Below are 12,028 nucleotides of genomic sequence, written 5' to 3'. Positions count from 1 at the left end.
AATCAAAATCAATCAGTTTTATTAATCTCTTAGCAGATTTCATAGGACCATTCTTTTACAGAAGTCAATTATTCTACATTTTTTGATGTTTTTCACAGAACAGTCTCCTGTTGTCATCACTTAAAATCTGAGCACGCTAAAACACGATCTCTCCTAGGTTTACCTCAACTTCAGTGAAGTTGCACCATGTTTTATTTAATCCAGATGTTTCTCAGATTCTGTGACTACATCTTCGTTAAAGGGAAGAGTGTGTGGAAATATGTTCTAAAAACAATATATGCGATATGAAAATATTTAATAGGAATTTAATATTTAGTATAGAATCACAGAATCATACAATAGTTATGGTTACATAGGACCTTACGATCATCTAGTTCCAGCCCCCTGCCTTGGGCAGCGACACCACACACTAAACCACGTTACCCGAGACTCCCATGTCCTTTTTATGTTGAGGACATCAGAACTGTACACAGTACTCCAAGTGAGGTCTCACAAGAGCAGAGTAGAGGGGCAGGATCACCTCCTTCGACCTGCTGGTCACGATCCTTTTGATGCAGCCCAGGATACGGTTGCCTTTCTGGGCTGCAAGCGCACACTGCTAGCTCATGTTCATTTTCTCATCGACCAACACCCCCAAGTCCTTCTCCGCAAGGCTGCTCTGAATCTTTTCTCTGCCCAACCTGTAACTGTGCCTGGGATTGCTCTGACCCAGGTGTAGGACCTTGCACTTGTCATGGTTGAACTTCATAAGGTTGTCATCAGCCCACCTCACAAGCATGTCAAGGTCCCTCTGGATGGCATCCCTTCCCTCTGGCGTATCAACCGAACCACAGAGTTTGGTGTCAGCAAACTTGCCGAGGGTGCACTCAATCCCACTGTCCATGTCACCAACAAAGATGTTGAACAAGACCGGTCCCAACACCAATCCCTGAGGGACACCACTTGTTACTGGTCTACAATTGGACACTGAGCTGTTGACCACAACTCTGTATGTGGCTATCCAGACAATTATTTATCCACTGAGTGGTACATTCATCAAATTGATGTTTCTCCAATTTAGAGACTAGGATGTCATGCGGGACAGCTTCAAATGCTTTGCACAAGTCCAGGTAGACGACACCAACAGCTCTGCCCCGCCCCTATCCATCACTTCTGTAGCCCCATCATAGAAGGCCACCAAATTGGTCAGACAGGATTTCCCCTTAGTGAAGTCATGCTGGCTGTCACCAGCCACTTCAGTATGCTTTCCGGGAGAGCCTCCTACAAGATTTTGCCAGGCACAGAGGTGAGACTGACTGGTCTGTAATTCCTGGGTCTTCCTTATTCCACTTCTTGAAAATGGGGGTTATATTTCCCTTTTTCCAGTCGTTGGGAACTTCACCTAACCACCATGGTTTTTTCAAATATAACAGATAACGGCATAGCAACTTCATTTGCCTGTTCCTTCAGGACCCACAGATGGTCCCATGGACTTGTGCACATTCAGATTAAACTGGTCTCGAATCTCAAAACAGATCCTCTCCTACAGTGGGCCTAAGGTCTTCATTTTCGCAGTCCCTGCATTTGCCTTCCAAGATTTGGATGGCGTGGTCAGAACAACATCTCTGATCTGAGTCCCTGGTTGGCAACACACCTCCCTTGAGACTGAGTCAGGCCAACAGACAGATGCCTCTGTGCCCTTCAAAGTAGAGTCACCTACTACTGTGCCCCACCGCTTTCTCCTGGAGGCACCAGTAGTGATCTTCTTTACTGGTGCTTCAGCAGGTTGTGCATCTGGTGCAGTGGCTGTTTCCTTCTTAGCCCCCTGCAGAACTGCAAAAAAGTTCTGGGTTGTGATATAAGATTTCAGAGGAAGCCCCTTGCTTTTAATTGTCCTCTTCCTCCTTTTTCTGTTTTGGTGGGGTTTTTTTGTTGTTTTTGGGTTTTTTGGGGGTTTGTTTTTGTGTGGGGTTTTTTTTTGATTGGTTTTTGTTTTTTGGTTTTCTATGTTACTAGCTCCCAGCTTCCTGGATTAACAGCCTCCTTCTTTTCTGTATGCGCTATGGTGGACACTTGTGGCCCCTGAACAGTTTGGGACCGGAGCAAGCAGTCCAGTTCCCCTGACATCTTTTAGCTACTGACAGTGTTCCGCAGCTCAGCCCCTGCCGCAGGAGGGCCTCTCCCAGGGCGCACCCTCGCCTCACGAGCCCGGCGCAGGCACTCCCTGCGCCCCGAGCTCTGCGCTGCCGCTTCCCCTCCCATCAGCTCGGTCCGCTGCCACCGCCAGGGCAGCCAAAGCAGCCAGGGCAGGCCCTGGCCCTGAGGCGAGCGCGCTCCACCTCCCCGTGCCGCCGGCGCCAATCGCTGCGCCCGCGCCCCGTGGTTCGTGTTTTGCCCGCTCAGGGCGGGGCCGTCCCTCCTGGCTCCGCCCCTGTGAGTCCCTGCTCCCCGCGGCGGAGCTGCCGGCTCTTGGGCCCGGCCTGGCGAGGGCTTGCGGCTCCCGGGGTGGCTCTCGCCGCTCAGAGCTGAGGCTCCTGGTTGTGGGGTTTTCTTCCCTCCGGGGTTGAAGGCTCCTCTCTGGAGGCACTCACCTCGGCAGATACAGCAGGTTTCAGCCCTAGAAGAAGCCCGAAGACTGGAAATTTATTTTGGATTCTGAGAGATATGCAGAGTGAGTTAGAATAAGAATTATGAAATGCTCATCATAGAATGGGTCCATGAAGTGGTGGGGAAGTTTCGTAAAAACTGGTCCTATTCTCAGAAGAAAATGTCCATGTTAATTTTATTTCCAAAATAGGTCATTCTTGTTATTAAATGTTGCTCACTTTATTTCTTTTTTTAGAGGAAACCTCCAAGGCTGACATGAAACTTGGAAGGTATTTTTGGCTGGAGTGTACTTTTAAATGAGGCCTATTTTTGCATCTCCTCTTTTCTATGTCTTCTACTAATTCCTGTTCTTGAACATTCAAATTCAGGATGAGATTTTGACCTGATTTATATCTTCTTGTTCCGAGTTTGTTGTAGAGTTTTTTGGGTTTGTTTTTTTTTTTTCCGACTTTTTTCTTTCTCATCACTTTTTCAAAAGGTGGGATAAAAGGAACGTATTTATGGCAGTTCTTTGTGATTTATGTTTTTTTAGATGTGTGGCATACTGAACCAGATCCATGGGTGCACAACTACGGCCAAATTCAGAAACAAGAGAAGTCAAATAACATTTGCAAGTAGACAACAATGACAATGGTTAATTTTTACCTAAGCAATATAATAAAGATGAGCAAAATATTCAAAACAGTGAGTAGAATGCAATGGGACCTAAAATCCTGAGTTTATATCTGAAAGTATAAAAAGAGATTTGGATAGAAATCAGGGCTTGTGGAAACTACAGAGTCACTTCCTCTGTAAGGGACCTGCATGAGATGCCCACCCCAGCAGTTCATACACAGTCCCTGCACTGCAGCTACCCAACTGGGTACAGGCACGGTGCTCCGCCAGCATGGTCCGTTGTCCCCTTTCTACGCCTCTTGTACCGCCATAGATGAAGGTGTGCCTGCGCCATCTTGGGTGAAGGGAAGCAGGTAGCCTCTCATTAGGTTTCCTGATAAGGAGAGAATTTATAACCATGGAAAGCTTGTTCTGCTTGCCACAGCACGAGAGCATCCACTGTAAAGATGGCAACCATGGTAACTGTAGCTATATAGTTATATAGTTTACATTTCTGACAAATTGGCAGCAAAGTGCTTCTCGTATCTCTTTCAAAAGTAGCTATTATGGTATCTCCTGTGTTTTATCTTGCAATAAAACACCTGCTTTTAGAAGGTTTTAGGAAATACTAATACACAGTAGTTGCCACTAGGTGTTTGTTGGCCTCGTAAACCCTGTTATTACTCATTTTGTTTTGCATAACTGTATGCCAATTGATTTTCTGTTAAATGAACTTGCCTATGCAGGAACACACAATCCCCGAGTAATACTTGTTTGCTTCGTGTTCTCATTTTCTTCCCCAAATGAGCTGTAGGCATTTTAGAAACCCACTCTAACTGTAAATCTCTAAAGCTGTCTAGGAGAGGTGGTCTGTAGATATGAAGTTGCAATCCAAAATTTATCTTAAATGCACTGGGATTGAGCCATAAAGATGACTTCTGGAAAAGCACTTGTATCTGAAAGGGAAGCTCATCTATATTGTCTTTGGGTTGAATCCCTCAGGTTTTGTATTATTTCCTAGCATTGTCAGGTCAGCTTTAGAAATAAGTGACATTGAGATATGAGCAAGGACCTATTTACTTAGACCTCTACCAGCTACAGGTGCTTGCAGTGTACATGTTTTAGATCTTCTGTGCTTCATATAACCTATAGCTGGACCAAAGTATTAATTGTATGCAGTATCTTAGGAAGTATATGGCCCTTGAGACAAATGAACTGGCGTTACTGCCAGAATAAGTTATGTTACAGCTAAATAATGTTACATCCAAAAGAAGATTATTGTGATACAGGAAGCGGTGAGAAAATGTTTAAAGGGAATTTTACCTTCCCAAAGGCTCTATGTTTCTTCACCTTCCATCCTTACAATCTAAAAATGTTATCTCTATTACCTCAATAGTCTTTTTTTAGGACTTTGCAGGTTATTTCTATGTGCAAGTACATTTTGGTGGGTTTTTTCTCTTTGCTCTCTTTTACATGTGAGTGAAAAATGAATAAACGCTAGGCAATAAAATAAAAGATATTAATAAAAGCTTTTCAGATCTATATTACCACTAGCACCACTAGTCAGGAAAAAAAAAATAAAAATCCTTCACACTCAGAATTCCCAAGTGGATTCTCTTAGGCAGAATAAAAAGGTAAAAAACTGCTGCAGTAAAAAAATATGGAAAGTACCATCTACTGTCTTCATTGCCTCATGATTATGTTACTTACATTTTTCTGATGAAAACAAATACTTGCCATAAATGTAGACATGATCTGAAGCAGAAGTACTGGTAGCCTGGCATACGATTGAACCATTTACATGAAATAGATTGCAGTTATTGCTGGCATACCTTGTTTTCCCATCACATTTTGTGTCTTTGTGACTAACCATGCACTAAACTGTACACAAATGCTTCATTTAGGACCTTTTGATTTGTCATGAACGCTTTCCAGCCATCAAGTGAATTGCTGAATTCTAAGAATTTCCGTGGTTTCATCTATGAAAAAGAATTACATATTTTATAGGATCAGTTATCACATTCTTCTTCCTATATTCCTCTTCTTGGAATCTGAAAGCAAATCTCATACTCAGAAATATTTGTCTAAGTTTCCTATTCTGTATTTTTCAGATAGATTTTTATCATCATATATGATATTTGGTACTAACGCACAGGACAACAAAAAGCCATCTTTCAACTTCTGATCCATGTAGTAAACTCTGAGGGCAATTCCTGAGCTCGTCTGAAGCCCTGCTGATTCTGTGTAGCACAACATTCTCATACATTATTTGCAGCTGTCCTGCAAAATCAGCCTTCTCTTCATATCTGCAAGGGACCTATTTAAAGGCATAAGGGGAACTTCTAAAAATACTCATTGAGTATTCTTAAAAGGAAGAAAGATCCCAAAGTTTTGATGGTTCCATGAGCCAAAGGATATGTTTCATATAAGATGGTTAAAGCAGCAGGGTGTCATCATGTCTATAGCTAGTCATATTATAGAGATGAATGTCCATGGTGTTTTGGGGATACTGTTTCTGAAAGAAAATGAGACCCAGGTTGGCTAGGACAGACTTGGACTTCAACTGTTGTTCCATCCTGCAGTGTAGGATTTTAAGTGGACTGGAATGTTACAATGACAATTCTTGATGTGGTAGTTGGTAATTTCTGTTTCTTGTTCAGGCTGGAAGTGAGGAAACATGGGAAAAATATCATGACAAAAAGATTTTGGTGCTCCAAAAGTGAAGATTACATTGAGGCTCAAAAGAATGAAGAGAGGTGTTTGTATCAGAATTGATTAATTAGTCTAAATGCTTCAAAAATCCGTGTTTCATAAACAGTGATTAAATTATAGTAAGGAATTAAAACCAGTACTATTTGATTTCTCTTGATAGTTTCTCTTAATAGAGGACATTAGACATCTATGATGATACTGTCTGACCCTTTGTACCAATCATGAGGAAAAAAACTGACATTGTAGTGTTGTGCTTCAACAGTTACTACAGTTTAACACATGCGATCTAGACACCATTTCTGCAAAAACAGGAGTTGATTTTTCCACTAACTGAGATAATTTTCTAGGTCTCAGTGGAGACACTCCTTATTCATATATCTGTGAAAAAGGAAGGTCTATAGCATTTGTAATAAAGTTTGCTTCTTCCCTGAAGATAAAGCAACCAGAATTACATTTGCAGCAAGAATAACCATGGCCTCTATCCTGTTGTTTTTCTATGATACTGCAGATCTGGAATATTGTCTGTTCCTGCCCAGCTGGAAGTGTTCTGTGAATTTCTGAGATATAAATATTTATTGTTCTTTCAGTAATTTCTCAAAGTTTCTCTAAATTTTTCAACCTGCCTGTTCCTTAGACAGTCTACACCAATGGGCAGCAAAATGTTTAAAGCTGCCAAAAGCCAAAGTATTTTTAGAGAGGGCATCCTGTATTGATTATTGCCAAATCTCAGTGGACTAAGGCACTATGTTACTGTCAGCATCTTTATTGCTGCCATTGCTTTTTCTTTCTTTTTTTTTTTCCTTTAATAGTTGTGTCTCTAATATATTTCAGACCAAACTCTTCCACCAGCTAGAAGGCACTGAGAACTTTTCCTAAGAACCATATCCATCTTTAAGAGACATATGCTTGCTGCTATCACACATTGTCAGTCCACAAGCAAGAAAAAAAAACCCAACAAAAAAAAAAATGCAGCTTCTGTGCTTTTTTTTTTTTAGTGGTTTTGTTTGTTTGTTTGTTTTTTAATGAGCAAAGAGAATAATCTCATTTTCTTGAAGTAGCTATCCGTTTGCAGACTTGGATATTTTATCTATAATGTAAAAATGTTATAAAAATTGAAATGTGTGAAAGGTAGACAGAAACAAATCTATTGCCATGCATAAGAACAGGAATTCATCAGGGAAATGGGGCCCAGAACACACACAGAAATTTGTTAATGGCAAAGATTGTTCCCATCTTGAAAATGTTATGGAAAGTTCAGTTTGATGCACTAAGAGGCAAAGATGTTTCTCTTATGCTGTCCTCTCTCTGCAGCTTGGTAAATGTTTATCCTCTTAAAACAACCTTGCACATAGCATAAAGTTGAAAAGAAAGGCTCTGGCTCTTGGTCCTAAACAGTTTATGGCCCTGTTAGAACTGATGGGAGTGATGCGGGGTTGGTGATAACCATAGACCACAGACCAGATAACTAAATTAAATATTTTGACAACAATCTATCATGTGCACAATGATGCATCTTCATGACTAGCAAACTTTATTCCTTATTTATCTTTGAGAAACAGCTTTTTATCTCCCCTGCTTTAATTTGTTCAAAAAGAAAATCTTATCAAGATATTTTCTCCTTTTCTCAAGACATAATTTGACATACTCCCTGACATTAAGCAGCCATTTTTTTTTTTTTTCTCAGACAGCAATAGCAGATTTCTGTTCACAAACAGACCCAGATAATGGAGGCCGCTGCTGGTGAGAGGCTTATCTGTGGTGTTTCTATCAGAAAATATGCAGTGTAACACAGGTCAAGCAAGCTGGGGCTCAGGCAAGAGAAAAGGAAAATTAACTGCAAAGCCCATCTTACAACAGCTCAAATAATGAACTTGTTCAAGTTCCTGTTCTCTCTGATCTTAATATAAAAGACACCTGGGCTGACCTGAACCTGCTGTATTCAAGCTTTGCATACAGTACTCCTCCCTGCAGGCATGCTTAATAATATTTTTATTTCTTTTGCTCCTCTCTTCTGGGTCAGTGGTAGTGTCAGTGGGGATGGTGTGGCAGTTCAAATGGGAACTTCAGGATCCTCAGATTTCCTCCTGCACTTTGAGACGTGCCATTCCTGTGCCGTGGTGTCCCTTGTAAAACATACTGGGATGGAGGGAGGGCACCGAAGGAGTCCCTGGGGGCGACAGTGCAGAGCAGGAATGCTGCAGCTGCTTTCCACCAGCACGTGGAAGGAGCAGGAACCAGTCCAGAAATGAGGTGTGGAGATAACTGATCTCCACTTGAAAGGATTTTAAGAAAACATGCAGTTGCTGAAGTTACTGGGATCAGTGGGTGACAGAGAGAAGAGCTTCCCTGCAGCCCACATCCACACAGGGCAGGCACTCTGCAAAATGTGACCAGCTGTTATCCAGGTACACAGGTTATTTAACACCAGGGTTCCACCCCCCAACCCCCCAGAAATATTTCTTCTTTGGTGTTTCCTATTGCTTAAGAGGAAGCACAGTATGAGAGACAGAGCTATACAGACTCCAAGGATGTTTCTGCATTTTACAAGCCTGTTTGCTTATCCTCACTTGCTCTGGAGAGCACCTTTCTGATCATCTCTGTGAAGTCAAAACCTAACGTTGGCATCATGCTCATCCTTTAAAATAATGCTTTAGGAATATTTTAAGCGAAATCCATTGTCTTTCATGAATTCTACATACACAGAGAGCAGTTACAGAGCAAATAATATGGGTCACATTGTGAATATTCTAGCCAAGTTCCTCCTAATATACAGCATAGATCAGCAGAACAATTATGCAGTGAATTTAATTAGCAGTTATGGTTTTATTACACACAAATTTTTTGTTGTACCAATAGAATTATTTTTGCCTTTGCTTGTGTCATTCTCAGTGACTATCTTTTTAGTGCCATTTTGCCATTTCTTACAGGTTTCTCTGTACTGTAATATCAGTCTGCTTTTCAAATATACTTTTTTTTTCATACTGAAATACAGAGGTTGGGACTGGATGAAGAAAGGTAGAATAATTTTCACATAATGATTTCAGTTACTTCAGGGACTGCACGTAGTGTATTAACAGCTTTCCATAGATTTTTCTTCTCCCTGTACTTGCACATATTTGGTAGCCACTCAGACAATAAGACATCCTGACTGTTACAGGGTAGGAAAAGACACTGCAGCACCTATGTCTGTTATGTGCACATAGTGCAGTCTGCAAAGATATTTTACATGAGACAAGTGGTTATTGTCAAAGAGACTGGTAATATCTTGCTTGAATATTTTCAAGCTGGCTCTACGAATGTATATGCAATGCTAGCAGTAATGGAGTAGGTACAATATTTTTACAGTAGCATAGTTCCCTGCAGATGTCAGTAGGTTTTATCAGGCTCAGAGGAGATGTCTCACTGTTTATTGCACTGTTAAAGTTCTCCTGAGTTGAAGATCTCAGACCAGATTGGGCATTTAAAAAGCACTGTCTCTTTGATTTTATATTTTAATATTTCTTGACTAGGAATGGGTCTGAAGGTTTTTGCAAATTTTTATCAGAAACAAACAAACGTGCAAAATATTTCCCAGAGATTGCTCTACAGTCCATAATCTTGTATAATTTCAGGCAACATGAAAATTATCATAAAAGATAAAACTCCAAGAACAAAGTTTCTAAAATTCTGGGGAGACTTTAGGACTGGATTCTAACAGTTAAACATGTAAACTTCAGCTGTCTTAAGATAAGCCAGTGAGGCTGGCTGCATTGAGGTACTGGATAGATATTCAGCAATACCATCTTTAAAATATTTGTTCATCAGTATGGGAGGCCAGCTTTCTTACATTAGCTTGAAACTCTTCCTCCAGCAAGGTTATAGAGTGGCATTATAATTTCATAATTAGTTGTAGTGAGGCATAGGATGAGCACAGTCTTCCCAGTGATATATATTAGACTATTCTGAACTGAAGGCACAAGGAGGTGTCTCACATTAAACGATGGGAAATTACACAGCCAGGTTAAAGTACTGACTCAGAACTTTATGCAGCAAAGTGCTTCAGCTTAAATTTTTCAGCGAAGCACTTATTTTTGTGGGTAGCTTTAAGCACCAACAAAAGTCAGTTGATTTTAATAGGACTTTGCTGCATAGATGCAGCTTGTAGAAACTAAAACCAGAAAAAACAAGGCAAGGATAGCAAGGGCTATCCTGTTTTCCTGGCAGAGCCCAGGAGACATTAGCTATTATATTGGTTCGCCTCTCTTTAGACCCCAAAGCAGAGATGAGATTTTATTCCCTGCCAACACAGCACCTTTCCCTTTCTCTGAACCCTCTGCTCATTTTCTGGCCAAGGAACAGGGTCTGTCACTGTGCCAGCTTTGGGAGAAGAAGCTTCTGCCAGAGCATTGTCACTCTAGTATATGACCCAGGGCAATGGCATTTCTGCTATTTGCTCCATTTCCCGCTTGCATCTGCCCCAGCATAACTCTTCTCATCACTCCTTAGTACAAGACTGAGACAGTAATCAGATATCTGACTCCATTTCCTCCCAGCCACCTGCTTGCTTGAAAACTGTCAACATCAGCAAGCACTGTGAAAGGATTAGAGGGATAACAAGCTTAAACATTACCCTGCCAGATCTGCAAGGCTGATTATGAAGGAGCTGGAGTGGGGGGACTTAAAGGCCAAAAATTCTGAATGACATATGACCCGGGACTGCAATAATCCTGTTGATGGCAATTTACTTACACACATACAAAGACAGAAGAAAAAAATCCATATTCTTAAGTCTAACATTAGACAAATATGATTTACCAGGATACATCTCAGTGTTAAAGCCATAGCAAAACAGGTAACCTCCACAGGGTCACTGGCTAACACAGAACTTCTCAGTGTCACACGTTACTACTCATGAGATGGGAGCACATGTACTATCCCACTATGAGATTTGCTGCTGCTGTGCCAGTGCTCCTAACACATGTCCTGCAGGAGCTGAGATCTCTCTGGTTCGTAAGACCCTTGTGCAGCAGTTAATCTTGTCTTATAGTATGTTATTGATATTTCCCTAAAAGAGGGTGATTCACCCTTTCTAATTATAAGAAGCTGCTAGAAAATAAATGAAACCAATTAGTAATAAAAGATAGATTTCAAGAACATTGAGTCCAGATTAGCCATTGAACTTGTGAACTGTAGGCAGCTAATGGCAAAAGACTTTGGTCTCTAGCTTCTCAATTGAAATACTATGGCTGAGTTGGTGGCTGTATTATAACAGCATTTACAGACACTGTGTGAAATCACAGGCATAAAAAATTGAGAGAAAGTGCTAGTGAAATTGAGAGGGAGATTCGCACTTCATTGAATTCAGTGTCAACTTCCATTAAATTCAAAGGGACATGAGAGTCTTCATGGGGTTACTGAGCATCTGTAAACATTTCCAAGTATGCGCCAAGTTACAGGTTTATTTTTCAGTTCAAAGAAATTGGCCAGGAAAAGGTACTTTTTTCTTAGTATAGAAATAGTATATCAAAGAAGGAGACAAGAGACTTGATAAGAAAGCAAAGTTATTTTAAAAATTGATCAAATCTTATGATATTTGGGGTGCTACACAGTTTGGGAACCCCATTGAATATGGAGAACTTAATCTGACTTTTTCTTTTTTCTTTTTTTTTTAGTTGGCTCTTGACAGCACATGGAATGGTTAAAGTTGGAAGGTCCAACCTTCCTGCTCAAGCAGGGCCACCCTAGTGCCAATTGTTGAGGACTTATGAATATGTTCCAAGAATGGAGACTCCATAATGTCCCTGAGCAACTGGTTCCAGTTCTTGGTCACCCTCACAGTAAAAGTGTTTCCTGATGTTCCTGTGTTTCAGTTCTTGCCTGTTGCATGTTGTCCTGTCACTGGGCACCACTGGAAAGAGCCTGTCTCCATCCTCTTTGCACCATCCGGTCGGTTATTTGTATGTATTAATAAGATCCCACTTCAGCCTTCTCTTCGCCAGACTGAACAGCCCCACCTCTGTTTGGAGAAGGTGTCCTCCTTAGCTGTTTTCACCAAAAGGCAAAATACCAGCTAGTCTCAAGGCAGGGCAGCAAGATTGCTGGGTTTTATGAATATATTAATGAATAAGGCTGAAATAAGAAAAAAACACACTGTAAT

At 41.0% G+C, this 12,028-nt stretch overlaps 1 long non-coding RNA gene across 1 annotated transcript; it reads left to right on the top strand.

Annotated features, from left to right (window-relative positions):
• Positions 1 to 2,443: 2,443 nt before the first annotated feature.
• LOC136010925 (uncharacterized) lies at positions 2,444 to 11,727 on the top strand. The gene is made up of 2 exons (XR_010611074.1): positions 2,444 to 2,650; positions 11,544 to 11,727. It is a non-coding gene; the product is annotated as an uncharacterized LOC136010925 (long non-coding RNA).
• Positions 11,728 to 12,028: the final 301 nt, after the last annotated feature.

Source organism: Lathamus discolor, chromosome 3, assembly GCF_037157495.1.
Source record: "Lathamus discolor isolate bLatDis1 chromosome 3, bLatDis1.hap1, whole genome shotgun sequence".
Taxonomy (NCBI): Eukaryota; Metazoa; Chordata; class Aves; order Psittaciformes; family Psittacidae; genus Lathamus; species Lathamus discolor.
The sequence above is the reverse complement of the archived record's forward strand: the minus strand, read 5'-3'. Positions and strand labels throughout refer to the sequence as shown.